Genomic DNA, 21,233 nt, shown 5'->3' with positions numbered 1-21,233 from the left:
ATAGATACATGAAAAAGGTCTGGTTAATCAAAATGCTGCATTTCCATGGCCACAATTATTACTGACCACTTAAGTAAAGTTATGGCATGGAAGCCAATGAGCATCAGCCTTGTGAGTTTTGCTAGAATTATTGAGAAAGAGAAGTTCTCTTTCCACTGGTCTATAAACCAGTGGCCCAACAGGAAATAAATGAGACATTCTAATAAGGTGATTCACAGAAGGTCTATTTACAAAGGAACTTTTAACAAAAGTACTATTAGAGATACTTCAGTACCCTGAGGCTAGTAAGAGCAGAAGAGCTGTCTCCCTTAGTCAAAGTGATGAGGAGAATGAGCAGTTATATGCAGTCAGACAATGGAGTAGAAGAAACCACTTTGTCTGGTCATGGACACAGTTCAATGTGGCCTTTGAGGGAGGAAGCCAGCTGAATGAATGCCTCGCACATATTCTCTTTCCTCTCACTTCCTTCCGTAGTCTTTGTTGTTGTTTAGTCACTAAGTCACGTCCAGTTCTTTGCGATCACATGGACTGTAGCTCACCAGGTTCCTCTGCCCATGGGACTTCCCAGGCAAGAATACTGGAGTGGGTTGCCATTTCCTCCTCCAGTGGATCTTCTTGACCCAGGGATGGAACTCACGTCTCCTACATTGGCAGACAGATTCTTTACCACTAAGCCACCAGTGAAGCCCTCTTCTGTAGTTGTGCTGTGCTGTGCTTAGTTGCTCAGTCGTGTCCAACTCTTTGCGACCCCATGGACTGTAGCCTGCCAGTCTCCTCTGCCCATGGGGAGTCTCCAGGCAAGAATACTGGAGTGGGTTGTCGTGCCCTCCTCCAGGGGATCTCCCCAACCCAGGGATCGAACCCAGGTCTCCTGAATTGCAGGCAGATTCTTTACTGTCTGAGCTACCAGGGAAGCCCAAGAATACTGGAGTGGGTAGATTATCCCTTCTCTGGGTGATAATCCCAACCCAGGAATTGAACTGAGGTCTCCTGCATTGCAGGCAGATTCTTTACCAGCTGAGCTAACCTATGAGGGAAGCCCCTCTATAGTCTACTATTGGCCAATCTTTCTGAAATCTGGAAGACATGAAAATCTTTCATGTAGTCCATACAAGGCAGTGTTCCAGGGTGCAGAGCAGAATGGATAAGAGTGGAGAATGGGTATAAAGGGGCAAATGGAAAATGTATGGTGTAGATGGAGACACTAAGCTGTTGTGATAACATTATTTTGGAGCAATCTCAGTTTTTCCAGCTTTATTGAGGTATAATTAACAAAACTGTGAGATACTTAGTGTACAATGCAATGATTTGATATACATACACATTGTGAAAGGATTTCTTGAGTTTTTAATTTTCCTAATTTTTTGACAGGTTTTCTTGGCATTTAGAATTTGGAAAAGCATAATTTTATCAAAAAGTTCCAGAAAGGAATTCTAACTTGGAAATAGTAGTATACATACCATATCTCTACCAGCTTGTTCTTGATATGTTCCTATAGTCTAGGTGAAACAAATCTAAACTTCCTACAATGCTAGCTTCTCATATAATTAAAGTCACATCTCATGTACCTGCTTGTGTATTCTTTCCTAGACAAAGCAATCCTATTTCTACCCATATTCTTGGATGCTTTCCAGTCTTTTCACCATCTTTCCCTAAAACTATTAAGAAGGAAGTATTGTATTTATTGGCAAAGGATGCTCAGAGGAATTGGAGTTTAAGGCCCTCAGGTTCACTGGAATTTTCTCATATATATTGTCTCTATTTCAAGGGGTCTTATCCTTTCCCATTCAGGACCTAACTTTAACACAGGACCCTATGAGCTTGTGATACATTTTGTGTTATAATTCAGCTACCTTTAGAATTAGATTTTTGGTTTGGTTTTCTGAAATCTCCACCTGTGGCTATAAGAGATAGTGGTGTCTTTTAGTGTAGCCATGAAGATTTTTGGTTTCTTAATCAAACTTTGAGTTGGGAGTTTAAGGCATTAAGTTAATTTTCTCCTCATGTTCTCCTTTACTCTTAGGAACAACCTACCAACTCACTGGGCTTCCCAGGTGGCTCAGTGGTAAAGAATCTGCCAGTAGTACAGGAGTCGTGGGTTCAATCCCTGGGTTGGGAAGGTCCCCTGGAGAAGGAAATGGCAACCCACTTTAGTATTCTAGCCTGGGAAATTCCCTGGACAGAGGAGCCTGGTGGGCTACAGTACATGGTATCACAAAAGAATCAGACATGACTTAGTAACTAAACTGCTAAGTCACTTCAGTTCTGTCTGACTCTGTGCGACCCCATAGACAGCAGCCCACCAGGCTCCCCCATCCCTGGGATTCTCCAGGCAAGAACACTGCAGTGGGTTGCCATTTCCTTCTCCAATGCAGGAAAGTGAAAGATGAAAGTGAAGTCGTTCAGTCGTGTCTGACCCTCAGTGACCCCATGGACTGCAGCCTACCAGGCTCCTCCGTCCATGGGATTTTCCAGGCAAGAGTACTGGAGTGGGGTGCCATTGCCTTCTCCGAGTAACTAAACAACAACCACCAACTCATTGTTTTTTACTAAAATACACTATGACAGCAGCTAGTTGGCCATTCAAAGACTTCTTGTATATGGGCACTTGATTCTAGGTGCTACAAGATGATAATTTAGGAAAAGATTTTTCCACTTCATGCTGTGGGTGAGCAGTATTTCTTTTACCACTAGCAACTGGGTCATTAATGCCTTTGGATCTAGTCAGGAGAACTAAGGTCTTAAGTTAGGGGAGGGAAATGTATAGGGTGAAAAATTTAAGGGGTACTTGTACAACCCTGAGAGTGAATGTCTTCTTCATATTCACATTCTAGATAACTTTCTTGCCTCATCCTGGTCCCTGGACTCCAAAGAACCAATTCCAGATTTTGTTTCCCTGAAACCACCTCAGCTTTCTATTACTTCACAGCAAGATACCCACACAGTTAGTCATTATTTATTTGTGATTCTGTAGACTGGAAATTTGGACTGGGCTAATCTGTATGATATTGGGCTCACTCATGCCTATAAAGTTGGTTGGTTTGTTTTCTAGGCGGTGGCTGGCCTATAGGATTTAACTGGGACTCAACTGGCATGGTTACAGCGGTTGGGGTGACTGACCTTGTCTACTTCTGCATGGCTTCTCTCATCCCCAAGGAGACTACCCTGGGCTTTTTCATGAGTGGCAATGAGAAAGACCAAGAGAATAAGGATGGAAGTGGCACATGCAGAAGGGTGAGAGGAGAAGCACCAAGAAACCATATAATATCACTTCTCTTGCTTTCTATTGTCAATGCAAGTCACCTGGCCTCCCCAGTTGAAAAAAGTGAGGAAACTGACTCTTTGCCGTCATGATAGGAACTTCAAAGGAATCCATAGTCATTTTTACCCCTTTTACTCCCACCCCAGTTTATCCTCTGGTCATACTTATTTACATTTGTCCCACATACAAAATACATTTATCCTCTCATTATGGGATAAGACCCCCCTCAATGTCTCCTTTCACTATGGCAAAGTCCTGAAGTCATTATCTCACTATTGCAGATCCATCAGATCTAGGTGGAGATGAAGTTCCTCTAATGCAGCTTCTTAGGGGTAGCTGCTCTTGATTCAGAGAACTATTAGTTAAAAAGACAAGATATCTATCTCTCACACACACAGGATACAATAATGAGTTAGTTAGAGAAAGGATAGCTTTAAAAGACATATTCAAAAAGGGGAGGCTTGCAAGAATAGTAAAGAATTTTCATAGAAATTCAGAGATCTAGCAGAGCACATACTCTGAGTCCCCTATTCTATGATGCAGCATGTTCACTGACAAGGGTTCAATTTTGAATCTGTCCTGATTATCTTCTGTTTTGATAGAACTCTCTGAGATCTTTCTCCTTCTTCTTCTTCTTCTTTTTTTTTTTTTTAATAAGAACTGGCTTATGTTTACAACTGAGTGCATTGTCAACCTACTTTCTGCCCAAAGTTTGATACCCAGAGGAATTTTTTCATTTTGAATGGTTTATGCTCCTTTTTGTCCAATTTGGCAGTGCTTTTGTTAGTACAAGTTTCTTAAAAATTTTGTGGGTTTCCATGTATCTCCCTCGGGTTCAGTTTATGTCTAAAATCCGTATCTTTTTGAGAAATACCTTTGTTTTGATAAATACTTCTCAATCTACAAGTCAGACTATTAGAGGTAACACGCTTAAGATTTTTGAGTCCTCTTTACTTAGAAAATCCATAAGTCACTAATTTAAGATTTCCTGAGGTCTTAATATAGCTTCTTATGGTCACATGTTTAATTTAATCAGTACTCAGAGGCTAATTCTTAATTTAAGAAGTTTTTGCTGGCTACAGAAACTAAGGAATATAAAATTAACTGTATTTTCTAATTCAGCAAATCCTAAATTGCATATGTATCACAGAAACACACAGGTGTTCTGCTCATAACAGTCTGATTTGCATATGTAGTTTTAACAATTCTGCTTGAAAATGGGTCATTTCTCTTTTTAGCTCATATTTCTCTTCCTGCAACTTGTTGTATATAGATAAAAGATGACAACTGACACTTTCAACATCCTGCTTGGAAATGTTTTAGGCAGATCAACAGGTTATCCAGTACATTTTCTATCTTCCAAATCACCATAAGTGACAGCTTTGTTGGTTGTTTTACCACCATATAATACTGATTGCCCTTTATCTGGCCTCAGATTTACTCACTGATCTTTTAGCCTCTACAAACATTGTCCTAGTTGCCCTTCCAACCTCTGCTTGCTGCTATCTCAAAGAAAATGCTATATATTATAGATTTTATACTGTGGTAGATTTTAACTTCCAATCAGAATTTTCTGTATACCTTAAGGATCAGTCTGGGAAGCAGAGTTCCTGTGAGTGTTCAGATAAGGGACTGAGTAGAGGAATTAGACCTGATACAGTTGTGGAAGGAGCTAATGAAGTGATGGGCAAAAAGAGGGTTGGAGTATCCGAGAAATATGTTGCTAACCAATCTTTTTAAAGTGTTAATATAAAAGAACAAGTTGGAGCTTCCCAGGGGTACTTGAGAAGTCATGCATGACTGATGGAGGGGGAGACCTCAAGGGAGCAACTTGTGAGGAATGAAATCAATTAGAAGTTGTCTTTGCGTATCTACTGCCATCAATGGTGTGGTGGTGACTCTGGGACAAGCTGTTGTGCAGCAATGTCCAGAAGAAGAGCTTGACATGTAGAGAAGTGAGGACAAGCTGGGCCCACTGGGAACCTCTGTGTTTGTTGCTGATCACAATAAGACCTTCAGAGGGTGATGGCCACTTTTCTACTTCTGCTCCTCAGTCTCACACAACTTCATCTTTTGGCTGATGCTAACTCAGAATCATATATGGAAGGGAATTCTAGGAAACCAAGTTCCCAGTTTAGCCAAGCTGACAGTTGAACAAGCCAGCACAAAAGCCTTCCTATCTTATGCCAGCAATAGTTCCTACCTGCATACTCAATGAGAAAATTTTGATTTTCCCCTTTTCTTTTTGTCCAACTACATCGTCTTTTCCCCCTTTTTGATTATCTAGATATCAGTTTATTTTTTTTTCTTTTTTTTTTGTTTATTATTTTTTAAATTTTAAAATCTTTAATTCTTACATGCATTCCCGAACATGAACCCCCCTCCCACCTCCCTCCCCATAACATCTTTCTGGGTCATCCCCATGCACCAGCCCCCAGCAGGCTGTATCCTGCGTCAGACATAGACAGGCGATTCAATTCACATGATAGTATACATGTTAGAATGTCATTCTCCCAAATCATCCCACCCTCTCCCTCTCCCTCTGAGTCCAAAAGTCCGTTATACACTTCTGTGTCTCTTTCCCTGTCTTGCATACAGGGTCGTCATTGCCATCTTCCTAAATTCCATATATATGTGTTAGTATACTGTATTGGTGTTTTTCTTTCTGGCTTACTTCACTCTGTATAATCGGCTCCAGTTTCATCCATCTCATCAGAACTGATTCAAATGAATTCTTTTTAACGGCTGAGTAATACTCCATTGTGTATATGTACCACAGCTTTCTTATCCATTCATCTGCTGATGGACATCTAGGTTGTTTCCATGTCCTGGCTATTATAAACAGTGCTGCGATGAACATTGGGGTACATGTGTCTCTTTCAATTCTGGTTTCCTCGGTGTGTATGCCCAGAAGTGGGATTGCTGGGTCATAAGGTAGTTCTATTTGCAATTTTTTAAGGAATCTCCACACTGTTCTCCATAGTGGCTGTACTAGTTTGCATTCCCACCAACAGTGTAGGAGGGTTCCCTTTTCTCCACACCCTCTCCAGCATTTATTGCTTGCAGATTTTTGGATCGCAGCCATTCTGACTGGTGTGAAGTGGTACCTCATTGTAGTTTTGATTTGCATTTATCTAATAATGAGTGATGTTGAGCATCTTTTCATGTGTTTGTTAGCCATCCGTATGTCTTCTTTGGAGAAATGTCTATTTAGTTCTTTGGCCCATTTTTTGATTGGGTCGTTTGTTTTTCTGGAGTTGAGCTGCAGAAGTTGCTTGTATATTTTTGAGATTAGTTGTTTGTCAGTTGCTTCATTTGCTATTATTTTCTCCCATTCAGAAGGCTGTCTTTTCACCTTGCTTATATTTTCCTTTGTTGTGCAGAAGCTTTTAATTTTAATTAGATCCCATTTGTTTATTTTTGCTTTTATTTCCAGAATTCTGGGAGGTGGATCATAGAGGATCCTGCTGTGATTTATGTCTGAGAGTGTTTTGCCTATGTTCTCCTCTAGGAGTTTTATAGTATCTGGTCTTATGTTTAGATCTTTAATCCATTTTGAGTTTATTTTTGTGTGCGGTGTTAGAAAGTGATCTAGTTTCATTCTTTTACAAGTGGTTGACCAGTTTTCCCAGCACCACTTGTTAAAGAGATTGTCTTTACTCCATTGTATATTCTTGCCTCCTTTGTCAAAGATAAGGTGTCCATATGTGTGTGGATTTATCTCTGGGCTTTCTATTTTGTTCCATTGATCTATATGTCTGTCTTTGTGCCAGTACCATACTGTCTTGATGACTGTGGCTTTGTAGTAGAGCCTGAAGTCAGGCAAGTTGATTCCTCCAGTTCCATTCTTCTTTCTCAAGATTGCTGTGGCTATTCGAGGTTTTTTGTATTTCCATACAAATCTTGAAATTATTTGTTCTAGTTCTGTGAAAAATGTGGCTGGTAGCTTGATAAAGTCAGGAACAAGACAAGGGTGTCCACTTTCACCGCTACTATTCAACATAGTTCTGGAAGTTTTGGCCACAGCAATCAGAGCAGAAAAAGAAATAAAAGGAATCCAAATTGGAAAAGAAGAAGTAAAACTCTCACTGTTTGCAGATGACATGATCCTCTACATGGAAAACCCTAAAGACTCCACCAGAAAATTACTAGAGCTAATCAATGAATATAGTAAAGTTGCAGGATATAAAATCAACACACAGAAATCCCTTGCATTCCTATACACGAATAATGAGAAAGTAGAAAAAGAAATTAAGGAAACAATTCCATTCACCATTGCAACGAAAAGAATAAAATACTTAGGAATATATCTACCTAAAGAAACTAAAGACCTATATATAGAAAACTATAAAACACTGATGAAAGAAATCAAAGAGGACACTAATAGATGGAGAAATATACCATGTTCATGGATTGGAAGAATCAATATAGTGAAAATGAGTATACTACCCAAAGCAATTTAGATATCAGTTTAGTATAACTCATGTCTCCAACCAGAGAAAAATTAATGTCCCTTATAAAGATGTTCAAATAGCCCATTAATTTTAGTAGCACCAACAGTAGCTTTCTGTGTGCTATGAACAGTCTGTTGGTACTCATTTAATTCTGGGCCCATAATAGGAAAATCAGAAAGAGCTTGTTGCCCTATATTAATTGAAAATTAAACCATCTTACAGAGAGGATTTCCTTCTTTTTTCATTTTCTCTTGCATAAAACTGTGTCAGAAAGAATTTTTTGGTAATTCCTCCTTTTACCTAGAGTGTACTAGGGGACTTGATGCTTTTCATTGTTCTATAGATAAAGAGACTGAGACCAGAGTTGAAAATAACTATTCAACATCACAGAGCTACATTTTAGCAAAATTGAGAATAGAATTTATCTATAGCAATTGTGTTTTTCAAACACTTTTTAAGCTATAAAAGTCTTTGTTGAAATAAAATCATCTAGCCTCCTACATTAAATTGTTAGAACTGCTGTCATTTGTTATTGTTGGTGGTGTTGGCTAGGGGAGAAGGAGGCAGATATAATATTCTGGATCTTTGCCTGCTCTTTCACCCATCCTATCCTCTACTTCCAGCTTTCAGGGTCTCCAACCCTTGGAAGGGTTCCATGGAGTACAGTTTGCAAAACACTGTGCTACACTCTGCCCCCTTGCTTTTTCCTTTGGCTCTATAAATAACTAAACAAATTCACAAAGGAACAAAACAAAATCACACACACATCCACTGCCCACAGCCCCTCCTCTTAGCAGGAAGTTTTGTCCACTTGGGAACCCCAATGGGGATCAGAGCAGAGAGTGTCATTTTCAGTCCAACAGTACAAAGTGCCCATTCTTGCACTCTGGGTGATGGCAGCACAGCCAGGCGGGTCTCCCATGGCACATCTGCAGGGCTATATCTCACAGGAAGTTGTGCAGCTCTTCAGAGATAAGTTTCACTGGGGAACAAAGAGGGATTTTGTTCTCGGCCTCAAGAATGATGCATTGAACCTGGACTTGGCTTTTCAATTCATGTAGCTGGAAACAGGGCAAAAATGACCCAGTGTGCTCTTTGCTTCTTCCCAAGCCAAGCAGAGTGGCACCCTCCTCCTTTTGCCTTCCAAAGAGACTGAGAAAGAACTCTTCCCCATTCTCTATACCAATCATCTCTGCTACCCCCACCACATACCTCTAAGTCAAGCTTGAACACTAAACACTGTGCTTATTTCATGAATTTTTTCCTCCTTTGGGAATCTGGGCAGTTCATATGTTGACAATAAGCTCCAAATGGTGGAAGCTACCATTAAGGGTTTTTAACCCTCATGGTTCCAGCAAAGTTCCACCGAGTCACAGTGTTAGAGATTTCTCATTTATGGAAGAGTGTATTTATAAGTCAAGACAGACACATTTGCACTTGATGTCTGGATTCCCTTTGACTAGATATTTGACTCCTTGAACAGCAAGGAGATCAAACCAATCAATCCTAAAGGAAATCAACCCTGAATATTCATTGGATGCTGAAGCTGAAGCTCCAATACTTTGGCCACCTGATGCAGAAAAACTGACTCATTGGAAAAGACCCTGATGCTGGGAAAGATTGAAGGCAGGAGGAGAAGGGGATGACAGAGGATGAGATGGTTGGATTACATCACTGACTTGATGGACATGAGTTTGAGCAAGCTCTGGGAGTTGGTGATGAACAGGGAAGCCTGATGTCCTGCAGTCCACGGGGTCACAAAGTGTCAGACACAACTGAGTGACTAAACTGAACTGAGACATTTGACTTTGACCTTGAGCAATTTTCTAACTCCTCTGTACCCGACCTTTGTTATTTGCAAAATGGGAATAAATGATACCACCTACTCCCATTTTAATGATGAAATACCGAATCCCAGAAAGGCGGAATATTTTGCTTAATGTCCCAGAGCAAGTTAGCAACCAAGGATACCTTAGTGAAGCTCCTGGTGTGTGGGCAGGAAGATGGAGTGCTGTGCAGCAAGCCTCTGCCCCTCAGCTTTGTGTCTCCATTTCAGCTTCGGGGGCACAGGTCTCACCACATTTGACTTTCCAGAGGTTGTGCATTTCTTGAGATAATGAGGTGTGGTATGGAGGCAGGCAGGATTTATATGGCAGTTAAATGTAGTTTGGTATCAAAAATATGATTGCATTATTCAATGTGGCATAGCAAAGATCACCTCTGCCCCCTCGCTTTTGGCTAGATCAGCAGATCCAGACCACGATTAAGGAAACACTGTCAATTATTTCTTTATAGTTTAATTTTGCTCTCACTCTCCACTGCCTGCAATGCCCTTGCCAATAAGAAAAGTGGCAACATAAACATAGCTTTTTTTTTTTTTTTGCAGTTTTGTCCTTTTAGCTTTTAGGAAATGATATAGGCATTCAAATTGGCTCTAGTGGTTTGTCATCTTTGCTATGTTGCATTTGGGAATGAGTTGGCTAAGTGGGGACTGAGAATCTCCATTTAAAACAAAGACCTTTTGACAGCTGAGAAAGTCCTGAGATGAGAATATCACTGCCCCTCCTGAGGCAGCCCATTTTACTTCTGGAATGCTTTCATCGTTAGAAGCAGACACTTTCTAACAACCAGAGACACTCCATGATGGGTCAAATGTGGATTATGAACTCTTAGTCCCAGAAAGTGGTTTCAGTTCAGTTCAGTCGCTCAGTCGTGTCCGACTCTTTGTGACCCCATGAATCGCAGCACGCCAGGCCTCCCTGTCCATCACCAACTCCCAGAGTTCACTCAGAGTCGCATCCATCGAGTCCGTGATGCCATCCAGCCATCTCATCCTCTGTCGTCCCCTTCTCCTCCTGCCCCCAATCCCTCCCAGCATCAAGTGGTTTAGCATAAACTAAATGTTCTCTTTTCAGAGAAGCTACCAAAGGGATTTCTGCAGGGAGGTTAGACAGTCCTGGGCTTAAATATTAACCTGCCACTTCATTCTCTAAACTCTGAGTCTCAGTTTCCGCCTGTGTCAAATGGGGCTAATAATGCGTACCTCACTGTGCTCTTCTGGCAGATAGTCTACATAAAATGCCTAGTATGTGATGGGTCCATAATAAATGTAGTTCACTATTTGCTTACTTCTAGAGATACAGATATTTGGTCTTTGGAAGAGTAAACAGCTTTACCAATGGAGTTAATCATCGAAGAGATTTCAAGTACTACAGGAAATGGGTGGAGGATCATTTTGGGAATGGTAACGTGAACACTCATGGATGAGTTGACACTCCCATATTGGAGAATGATCCTTCTTAATACTCCAGGTCAATGTGGGCCCATGTGAAGCTAAGGAGAGCAGCAGTGGTCCAGAGAATCTCAGTCCCTGTTCAAGGATGAGGGTATTTATATCAGGAGTGGTACCATGAGCATGACTGAGACTGGATGGGGGAATGGAGTGGTGAGAGGCAAGGGTTTTGTGAACCTAGTGAAGTTTTCTACTTTCCCAGGAAGAATGTCAATCTTTGGTGTTCCTGCGTTACAACACTCCCCAGAGGAGACTTGATATTGATTAGTGTTTTCTCCAGTAATATATAAACTTCATGAAGGCAGGGAGGGGGGCCCAGTTAACTTTGTACTTATAGCTCTTAACACAGTTGCCTGACCCAGAGGCACTCAATGAACATTTGCTCAACCACTCTTCAGGTTGCGACTGTGAGCTGGAGTGTTGAACTCTCTGGGTTTGCATCCTGGATCTGCTATGTAACTGTGAGTGAGTTGGTTACTTAACCTCTCCATGCCACAGTTTCCTCATCTATTAACTGTGGATAATGATGGTATCTATAGTGTTGGAGGACATACTCTGATAAATAATAGGAGTAAAACATTTAGAATATTCCTGGAAAGTAATGGGAGCTTAACAAGTTTCCTGATCATGTCACTGTAGGTAATTATGACTCCAGAGGGCAGAAGTGAGATCAGAGGTTAGTGGTAACATAAGGTATATTTCAACACAAGGTGAGGAGGAATTTTCTAACAAGTGGAGATATGTGATGGCTGATGTGCGTGCGTGCTAAGTCACTCCAGTCATGTCCTACTCTGTGTGATGCTATGGGCTGTAGCCTGTCAGGTTCCTCTGTCCATGAGACTTTTTAGGCAAGAATACTGGAGTGGTTGCCGTTTCTTCTTCCAGGCGATCTGCCCGACCCAGTGATCAAACCCTTGTCTCCTGCATTGCAGACAGTTTCCTCACCCACTGAGCCACTGGGGAAGCCCCACTCACATGCAAAAGAATGAATTTGGGCCCTTACCTCATATCATGTACAAAAATTAATTCAAAGTGGATCAAAGACATAATTATAAGAACTAAAAGTATAAAAATCTTAGAAGAAAATGCAGGGCTAATCTTGACCTTGGCAGTGGTTTAATAGACATGACAACAACAGCACAGACAACAAAAGTAAAAATAAATAAGTTAGGCTTCAGCAAAATCAAAAGCGTAAATTCATCAAAGGACACCATCAAAAGAGTGAGAAAATAGAACGGGGAAAAATATTTACAAATCATGTATTCACCTACAGTCTAGTATCCATAGTATTAAAAAAAAACAAAAACTTCTTTCAACAACAAAAAGACAAACCATCTAGTTAAAAAGTAGGCAGATTACTTGAATAGACATTTATCTAAGAAAATATATAGATGGCCAACAAGCACATGAAAAGATGCTCAGTGTCATTAATTATAAGGGGAATGCAAATCAAAACCGTAACAGGTTACTTCTTCATACCCACTGCTGCTACTGCTGCTGCTGCTGCTAAGTCGCTTCAGTTGTGTCCAACTCTGTGCGACCCCATAGATGGCAGGCCATCAGGCTCCACCATTCCTGGGATTCTTGAGGCAAGAACACTGGAGTGGGTTGCCATTTCCTTCTCCAATGCATGAAAGTGAAAAGTGAAAGTGAAGTCTCTTAGTCGTGTCTGACTTTTAGTGACCCCATGGACTGCAGCCTACTAGGCTCCTCCACCCATGGGATTTTCCAGGCAAGAGTACTGGAGTGGGGTGACATTGCCTTCTCCGCACACCTACTGAGATGGCTATAATTAAAAACAACAGAAAATAACAAGCCTTGACGAGAATGTGGAGAAATTGGAAACTTCATAGATTGCTGATGTGAATGTAAACTAGTATAGCCATTATGGAAACACTTCAATGGTTCCAGACTAAGTTAGACAGAATTCACATATGAAGTAGTAATTCTGCCCCTAAATATATACCCCAAATAATTAAAACAGATGTTCAAAAAATTATTCCAGATAGCCAAAAGCAGTGACAGAAATGGCCAGCAACTGATGAATGGACAGATAAGATGTGGAATATCCATTACACTGGAATATTATTCAGCCATAAAAGGAAATAAAGTACTGATACATGCTCATACATGGGTGAACCTTAAAAATATTACACTGAGTGAAAGAAGCCAGACACAAATGCTCATTTTGTATGATTCCATCGATATGAATTGTCCAGAATAGGAAGATCACAGCTAATTAGTGGCAATGGGGAAGCAGGGATAGAGAATAGGTAAGGGGGCTTCCTTTTGGGGTGATTCAAATTTTCTTGAACTAGGTTGTGGCAATGGTGGTGCACCCTTGAGAACATACTAAATGCCATTGAATTGCAGGTTTTAAAATCGTTAAAGTGGCAAATTTTATGTGCATTTCGCCACAATAAAAAAGGAAATCGTGAGGTTCCTTTTGTAGTTAGTATTTAAGTGGACACTGCAAAGCCACTCACTGGGGATGCTGTCCAGGCAACTTCACAGGGTGGTGAATGCTGGAGGAGGTCACATCGGGGGTAGTTAGTGGACACTGACTGAGTAAGAGCTCTGCTTGTGGGTTGGGCAGGCTAGGAGCCAGTGTGTCCTGTCCTGGCCCTATGATCCTGGCATTACTTAACCCACTCTGTCTCAGCTGTAATGTGAGGACAATAATACCAGGTTGCTGGGAGGATTCAAGGTGAGAACCCAATGCCTGACGCGTGGTAAGTGCTCTAAAAGGCCAATCCGTTTTCCAGTTGGGGATTCTGTGACTCCTTAAAAGAACCTTCCTAATAATCCTCCTACATTTTCAAAATAATCGAGAAATGTGGGCACTGTGGGAGGCTCACAGGAATCAAGAAGGCTAGCCTATCCTTTCCTACCTTGTCTCAGAGGAAACCTCAGTGCCACTAGACCTGTTTTTCAGGACTTGGGAGAGTCTTGTTTCTTGTCTGTCTTTGCTCTGTTTCTTTTAGCATCCATCTCTGAATGAAAAGGGAAACTGGAAAGTGTCAATCCTGTGAGGAGAACACCCTCTTAGCTCTTGAACAGTTGATTTCTGGAAAATGTCTCTACATGCAACTTGCTTTTGGGTCCCAGCAGTCCCTGGGTTTTGATGCCCTAGTTTCTGTAATGCTTCAGGTTTTTATGATTCTGACTGCACATGGTCAGCTGTCTTTACTTTCTCTGACTAACTACATCCACCAGGATTTCCAAGGCCAAGATCAATATATCCATAGGCTTGTGGTAGAGCATGAGCTGGATTAGAAATCTGGCTCTAACTTTTAAAAATTATCTTAAAAAATTTTATTTATTTATTTTTAGCTGCACTGGGTCTTTCTTGTGGTGTGTGGGCTTCTCATTGAGGTGGCTTCTCTTGTTGAAAAGCACAGGTTCAAGGTGCTTAGGCTTCAGTGGTTGCAGCCCATGGGCTCAGTTGTGATGCATGAGCTAAGTTACCCCATGGCAAGTGGAATCTTCCTGAACTAGGGATCATACCAGTGTCCTCTGCATTGCAGGATGGATTCTTAACCACTGGACCACCAGGGAAGCCTGGCAAGGATACTCCTTAAATTCCCATTGTATAGATGTGAAAACTGAGGCACAGAATAAAAGAAGTACCTTATTCAATGTTCAGAGCTAGGTAGTGTTGGGAGACAGAAGTCAAACCTAGCTAATCTAGTTCGAATGTCTATGCTATTCAATATTAAGTTATTCTACCCTGTCAGATATTGTCTTCTTTATACAAAGGTTGAATGTCCACTATTATATGTCTTTCAAAATAGTTGTTATCAAAAGAGAAGGGGAGAGGAGATGCAATTCTGATGTTTCTGAGATTCATAGGATCTTGCCTAAGTGCTTAGAGGTAGTGGTGTTTTTACATCAGCGTCATGGCTTGATTTGGCTTTTAAGCTTCCTGCTGGGGATCCAAATTTTGTTCACAGTATTGTTGCTATAGGAAAACACATCAGACATTCCAGAGGATAGATGGATGTTTCTCTCTAGTACTCATAGCAGTAACAGTAGCATGGTAGTAATTTCCCTCACTCTAAGCAAAGGGCAATATGCTTGACATCTCTTTTTGCTGTTGTTGTTCTTGAACTGTTTAGCATGAGATAGAGAGGGGAACTGGAAAACTGGTTTGAGTTTCTTTTCTGAAAGCAGAAAACAATGTAATTAGTAGGAAATTTACCCTTAATCTTGATCTTCAGAATCTTCCGCCCTTTCATTCCATTAAGATTGCCTTTTTTTAAAGGAAGGAAAAAAAAAAAAAAAGGCATAAATAGCCAGGCTACTAAATTCTCTTTAATGACTGAAGCTAATAAGAAATGGCTCTGGTATTTCATCCGGCCTCTCAAATAATGGCTCTGTTGTTTTGATCTCAGAAGTGTAAGGGAATCTTTATATTCAGAAATGGGCATCCCTGTCTCAAGCACCTGAGAGACTGCATTATATGTTTGAAAACCATTTTACAATGTCCCTTCCCAGAGTGTGAGTCCACTGATGCTTTGATGTGGTTAAGTCATTTAGAACAATCATGTAATAGCTTAAATTAGATTTCAACTTCCTTGAAATTTTTGAAGAATACCCATGGAATGAGTGCATCCGTGATCTCGGAGCACTGGGAACATTTCCATTTTTCTATTTTAGTTTTGCAGGTAGAGAAGGCACAGACTCTCTTCTCTTAATCTCTGGTAGAGGCAAAGTAGAAATCGCCAAATTTCATTCTGAAGTATCCATGCCTGAGTGAGAAAATAAATGATTATGGGGAAAAGAGAGGGAGAGTTTTTCTAAGATACAGAGGAAGAAGCTGAGTTTTTTTCCATAAAATAAATGTTACATTGTGGTGGGTGAGCAGGACTTTGTGAGTAAGAACAAAGACTTGGCAAGTGACTTGTAACCCGGCAGATCTGAGTTTTAATTTTGATTCTACAATTTCATTGTTTTCTTACTTAAGCTTCTTGAGTGTTCCCTAATTGGTAAAGTTTTCCTAATCACCAAAATTGAACTGTTAAATGAGATGCCTCAGAATGCTTGGAAGAGTCAATGCTTAATAAATTATTATTATTATTATTTTTCTTCTTATTCCAAGCTGGTCAATTAACAAATATCTGTTTAATTTTTATTTTGAAACATACACTGTATTGAGTACTGGATACTGCGTTGAATACAACATAAATTCCCTAATTGAAATCCCCAGTTGGCTGCTTTAGTGTCACTCAGACTTAAAATATCCCTAAATGAACTCCTGGTCTTCACTTTTACCATTGTCCCCTAACTTCAGCAAATGGCACCCTCCTCAAGTGGCTTTCCACAAAAGAAAACTAGAAATGCTCTATGAAATCACCCTTCTCTTCACTCCTTATAAATGATTCATCACCGTGCCCTATACATTTTTTTTCTAACATATTTTTAGATCTTTTAATTTCAGAGAACGTTCTCCAAGTTCAGTCTTGTTAGCCATTTCCAAGCCATCTCTACCTCTCCCCTGAATCAAGCAACAGCCCCCTGTCCTCTTCCCCTTGCATTCCCCACCCCTCCTCCTCCACCCAGTTCCTCACACAGAGAGCTTTACAAAGGCAAATCTTATCATGTTATTTCCCTGCCCAAATACCTTTCATCATTTCCTATTACTTCTATAAAAAAGACAAAATCTTTTTTATCACTGTGTACCAGGCGCATAACATTAATGCACTGCACATAATATTAACTCAGTAAATATTTATTGAATGAGTGATTTTACAAAACATTATTGGTTTGTCTGCTGCATATAAAATGAAGTATGAATGCTTTAATGCTAGAGGACAATGCCCAGTGATTCCAAGATACTTTAATAATTATATTAAGCTTTGTTGTTTGTTTTTCATTTATTTCCTCTGATATTTTGTTCCTCTGTTCTTTTCTTTTGGATTCTTTGATGATTATTTTAGAATTCTATTTATTTCCCGGTTTCTTAGTTATAACTCTCTGCATTATCTTTCTAATGGCTGCTATAAGGCTTAAGATATACTTCTTAATTTTAATATTTTGCCACTTCATGCAAAATGTAAAAACACTGCAGCTATATCAGTCTATACCTCCCACTGTGATTATCTGATTTGATGGTTTTCTTGTGTATTGTATAATTCTCACAAGATAATATTATAATTTTTGCTTCAAATTGTTGTAGAAAAAGAAATTAAGAGGAAAATAATATTTTATATTTATCCAGGAATTTAATATTTCCAATGATCTTCATTGTTCTTGAAGATCTGAGTTTTCATGTTATTTCTTGCCTTTGGTTTAAAGCATTTTGGGGGGATAATTTCTTATAAGATAACACAATCTTTTAGTTTTCTTTTATCCAGCTATATCATTATTTCATCTTTATTCTTGCCTTCAAAAATATTTTTTCTAGGTTAGACTCCTGGGTTGTCAATTTCTTTCAGCACTTGTCAGAGGTTGGTGCACTGTCGTCTGGCCTTATTTCCCCATTATCATCTGAACCGCTCTTCTCTAGTACGCCAAGTGTCTTTTTCTTTGGTAGCTTTCAAGATGATTTCATCTTTCATTATCAGCAGGTGTGATTTTTCTTCATTTTATTTTTCTTGGAGTTCATTACATTTCTTGAATTTGTAAATTTATGTATTTCATAAAAGTTGGGGAAATTTTTGTCATTTTTTCCCCAAATCTTTTTCTGCTGGTGTTGTTTCATCCTAAAACTGTAATTCATCTGTGTTAAACAGTCTGGTATTGTTTCATAGGTGCTCAAGGCTTTGCTTTTTCTTTTTTCCTTTTATCTCTTTCTTTTTCAGATTAGATGTTTTCTATTTATCTGTCTTCAAGTTAGCAGGTCGACTATGTCCTCCAATCTGCTATTAAGTCCATACTATGAATTTAAAATTTTCAGATATTTTATTTTCCTTTCTAGGATTTCCTAGAATCTTTTAAAATATTTTCTATAAATTTTCTAAGATTTCCTATTCTTTGTTCATTGTGGTCACATTTTATTTTACATTACCTGGCACACTTTTAATAGCTGTTTAAAATCTTTTTCTGCTGGTTCAAAATTTGGGTCATTTTATGGTTGGTTTCTGTTGATGATACTTTCTCGTGAGAATGAACTATATTTTCTTGCTTCCTTTATGCTGAGTGATTTTGGATTGTGTCTTGGACATTGATAACTGGTAGGTTGTACAGATTATAAATTCTCCATGCTCCTCTGAGAATATTCTTTTTTTCTTTCCTAATAGAATATTAGCTTTATTGGTTTCAAACTGAAAAAGCTATGTCTATAAAAGCATTTCAAATTTTCATTCAATTCTATTATTCTTATTTTAGCTTTCAATAATCTGTCCCATGTATCCAGAGATGTTGACAGAGTTTAAGTATAGAATTTAGCCCACTCTTATTTTCCCCTTTTTGAGGACCCTTCCCACATTCACTTTATAGCAGCTACAGTTATATTAAACTTTTTTCCTCTAGTTTTCAGGATTAAAAAAATAAACGTTCTATTGGAGTTTTAGTTATTTAGTGCTGCCAGTTGTGGCCTGTCCTTAGGGTTAAGTGTATAAAAGTGAAACTTCACTTGCTCCTCCCTTCTCTCCAAAATCTTTCTTCTACCTAAGTAACTTAAGGTAGTTTTTTTCTTTATATTTGTCTAGAGTATATAGGTGTGTGCCCAATAGTTGATTCAGTTTTGGAGTTTATTTAGCTAAACCAGAAAACATTTGAATGGCTCAAATTCACAGGCAAAACCAATCAAGTGTTACCATACGTTGAAAGAAATTGCAGTTATGGATCCATCTGCTTTATCAATGAAGTATGAGTGATTTATATTTGAAACATAATGCATGTATGTCAAAGTCTAGCATTAGATCAGTAGGTAACAAAATACATACATATCTATCATTATATTCTGCAAAGTTAACCAAACAACCCACAAGTGAGATTGATAGTGCTGCTAAAATAGCAGTAAATGGTCATTACAAAGCAAGAATGGCAGAAATAAAACCATGATCAAAGCAATGCTGGTGATGTAAAGGTAACAAAATTTCCTTCCTTCCTATGAATTGCAAGCATTACAATGACCTGCTTGAGTTACAATGGAAAATGTGCAACACAGGGAAGCATTTTGATGAAGTCATTTTTCTTAGTAGAAAATAGAAGTTCCATCCATGGGAGATTCTAGTAATGTGCTAATGACAGTTTTTGAATAATAAATTTTATAGCCTTAAATATCTTAGTAGATAACTTATTAGTAGGTTGAAGATATATCGAATTTTGCACACTTAGCAATTATAGAAAAGACAAATTTGGAAGACTACTTAAAGAAGGTAGTTATTCAGCCACTGGCCTGTCCCTATCTTGGCAAACTCCAGTCAGAGGTTATTTGCTCACTTTGGTACATCTTGGTTGCTCTCGACCAAGGAGGTAAGACGGGTCATGGAGCTGCTCCCACTGGACTGAGAAGAACTAGCTGGGCATGGTCAGGCATGTTCTGTTCTAACTTTGCTTACATTTTATTGCATGCTCTCATAAGTTGGGGCTTTCCAAGTGGCTCAGTGGTAAAGAATCTGCCTGCAAATGCAGGAGATGCAGGAGACATGGGTTTTCTAGCCCGGGCTTGGAAAGAGCCCCTAGAGGAGGAAATGACAAGTCACTCCAGTATTCTTGCCTGAGAAATCCCATGAACAGAGGAGCCTGATGCATCCATGGGGTCACAAAGAGTCAGACATGACTTAGTGACTGAGCATGCACGCATGCACTCAGCAAGTCTTTCCTTGACTTTGCAATAGTAAGAACTGAGTTGTATGAGAGTTTGCAGTAAAAAGCAGGCAAAATAGGACAAAAATTGAAAAAGAGAAACTTCATATGGGCTCTGGAGTCAACTGTATTTTTAAATTCAACTTCATCATGTAGCTGTGTGAAACAGCAAGTTACCTGACTTTAGCCTCATTTTCTTATCCATAATAGGGGGACGGTAGTAAGAGCACCGTCTAAGGACTTATTCATGGGAGTGAATGAGATAATGCATGCGACACACATTATGAGACTCTCTGAAGACAGACGCTTGATCTCTTGCAGGAACCTCCCAACTGTGTTTGGCATATAGTAGATGCTCAATAAATATTTGATAATTAAATCAATGAACAGGTAATTATAGTACCTAAAATGCAAAATTCATAATAAACGGAAGTTCCTTCCCTTTCCAACCAACTGGTGATGTAGTAGGATGGATGGAGTTTGGGCAAGCACTGGTAGGACTCATTTGATAGATGTGAAAAGAACCTGGCTATCATTCAAAACTCAGGGGAAGAAACAGCTGGGCATTTATATCAGGAGTGAAGAAGACAGATCCAGACCTATGGGGATGGCCTTAGGCAGCATTGTGATAAATGTTCATCATTATTATTTTTATAGCATCTTGCCTGAGTATGTTTCACATCTTTCAATGCACTTTTTACACTACGATTTTGTTTGTTTTTAGTATATTTCAAAAGAAAAGTTGCTGGCATTTCATGGATGTTAATTATGGGTCAGGTGCTATATATGTGTATGTGTGTTTGCATGTATGCATATCATATAATTTATATATACATATAAATATTTTATATGTATTATAAATATACATATAGATAGCATCTGACTATAATTTATTTGTAGAGACCAATAAAGACCCACAGGTTGGGATAACATAGACATTTATGTGAGGCAGACTTTAGAGTCTTTGTCTTCAAGGATACACTTCCTCTTGGAACCTGGGAGGGCAGACTATATTTAATTGTCTTGGCATGAAATGCACACAGTAGCTATTATGCTTATTTAAGGAATGTCTATTCTACTACTCTTCACAATCTCAAAAAGCCAAGTTGTAATCTGTAAATGCCACTGTGTCTCTTTTTGACCATCTTTCCTCCATGATGAAATTAATATCTTTGTGTTTAAGAACTTTGCTATTACCTGTGCATTGTGTATATTTAAAAGAAAACAAGCTAAAATGAAGACGGCTTCTCATTCCAACTGGCTGTGGAAAGCAGTCATTATGAACACCTGTGAGCAATGCCTTATGCATGAAAGCCTCTGATTGGAATGTTAGATAGCAAAATCCTTCCACTCTTGTAGGAAAACAAGTCCAGTGTGGAATGGCTTTAAATGACTTGATGCAAAATTAGCCATGAGAATTGAAATCAGAATGGATAGGACTGCAATCCTGCAGCATACATAAAGCAGTGGT

This window comes from Ovis canadensis, chromosome 1, assembly GCF_042477335.2.
Source record: "Ovis canadensis isolate MfBH-ARS-UI-01 breed Bighorn chromosome 1, ARS-UI_OviCan_v2, whole genome shotgun sequence".
Taxonomy (NCBI): domain Eukaryota; kingdom Metazoa; phylum Chordata; class Mammalia; order Artiodactyla; family Bovidae; genus Ovis; species Ovis canadensis.
The sequence above is the reverse complement of the archived record's forward strand: the minus strand, read 5'-3'. Positions refer to the sequence as shown.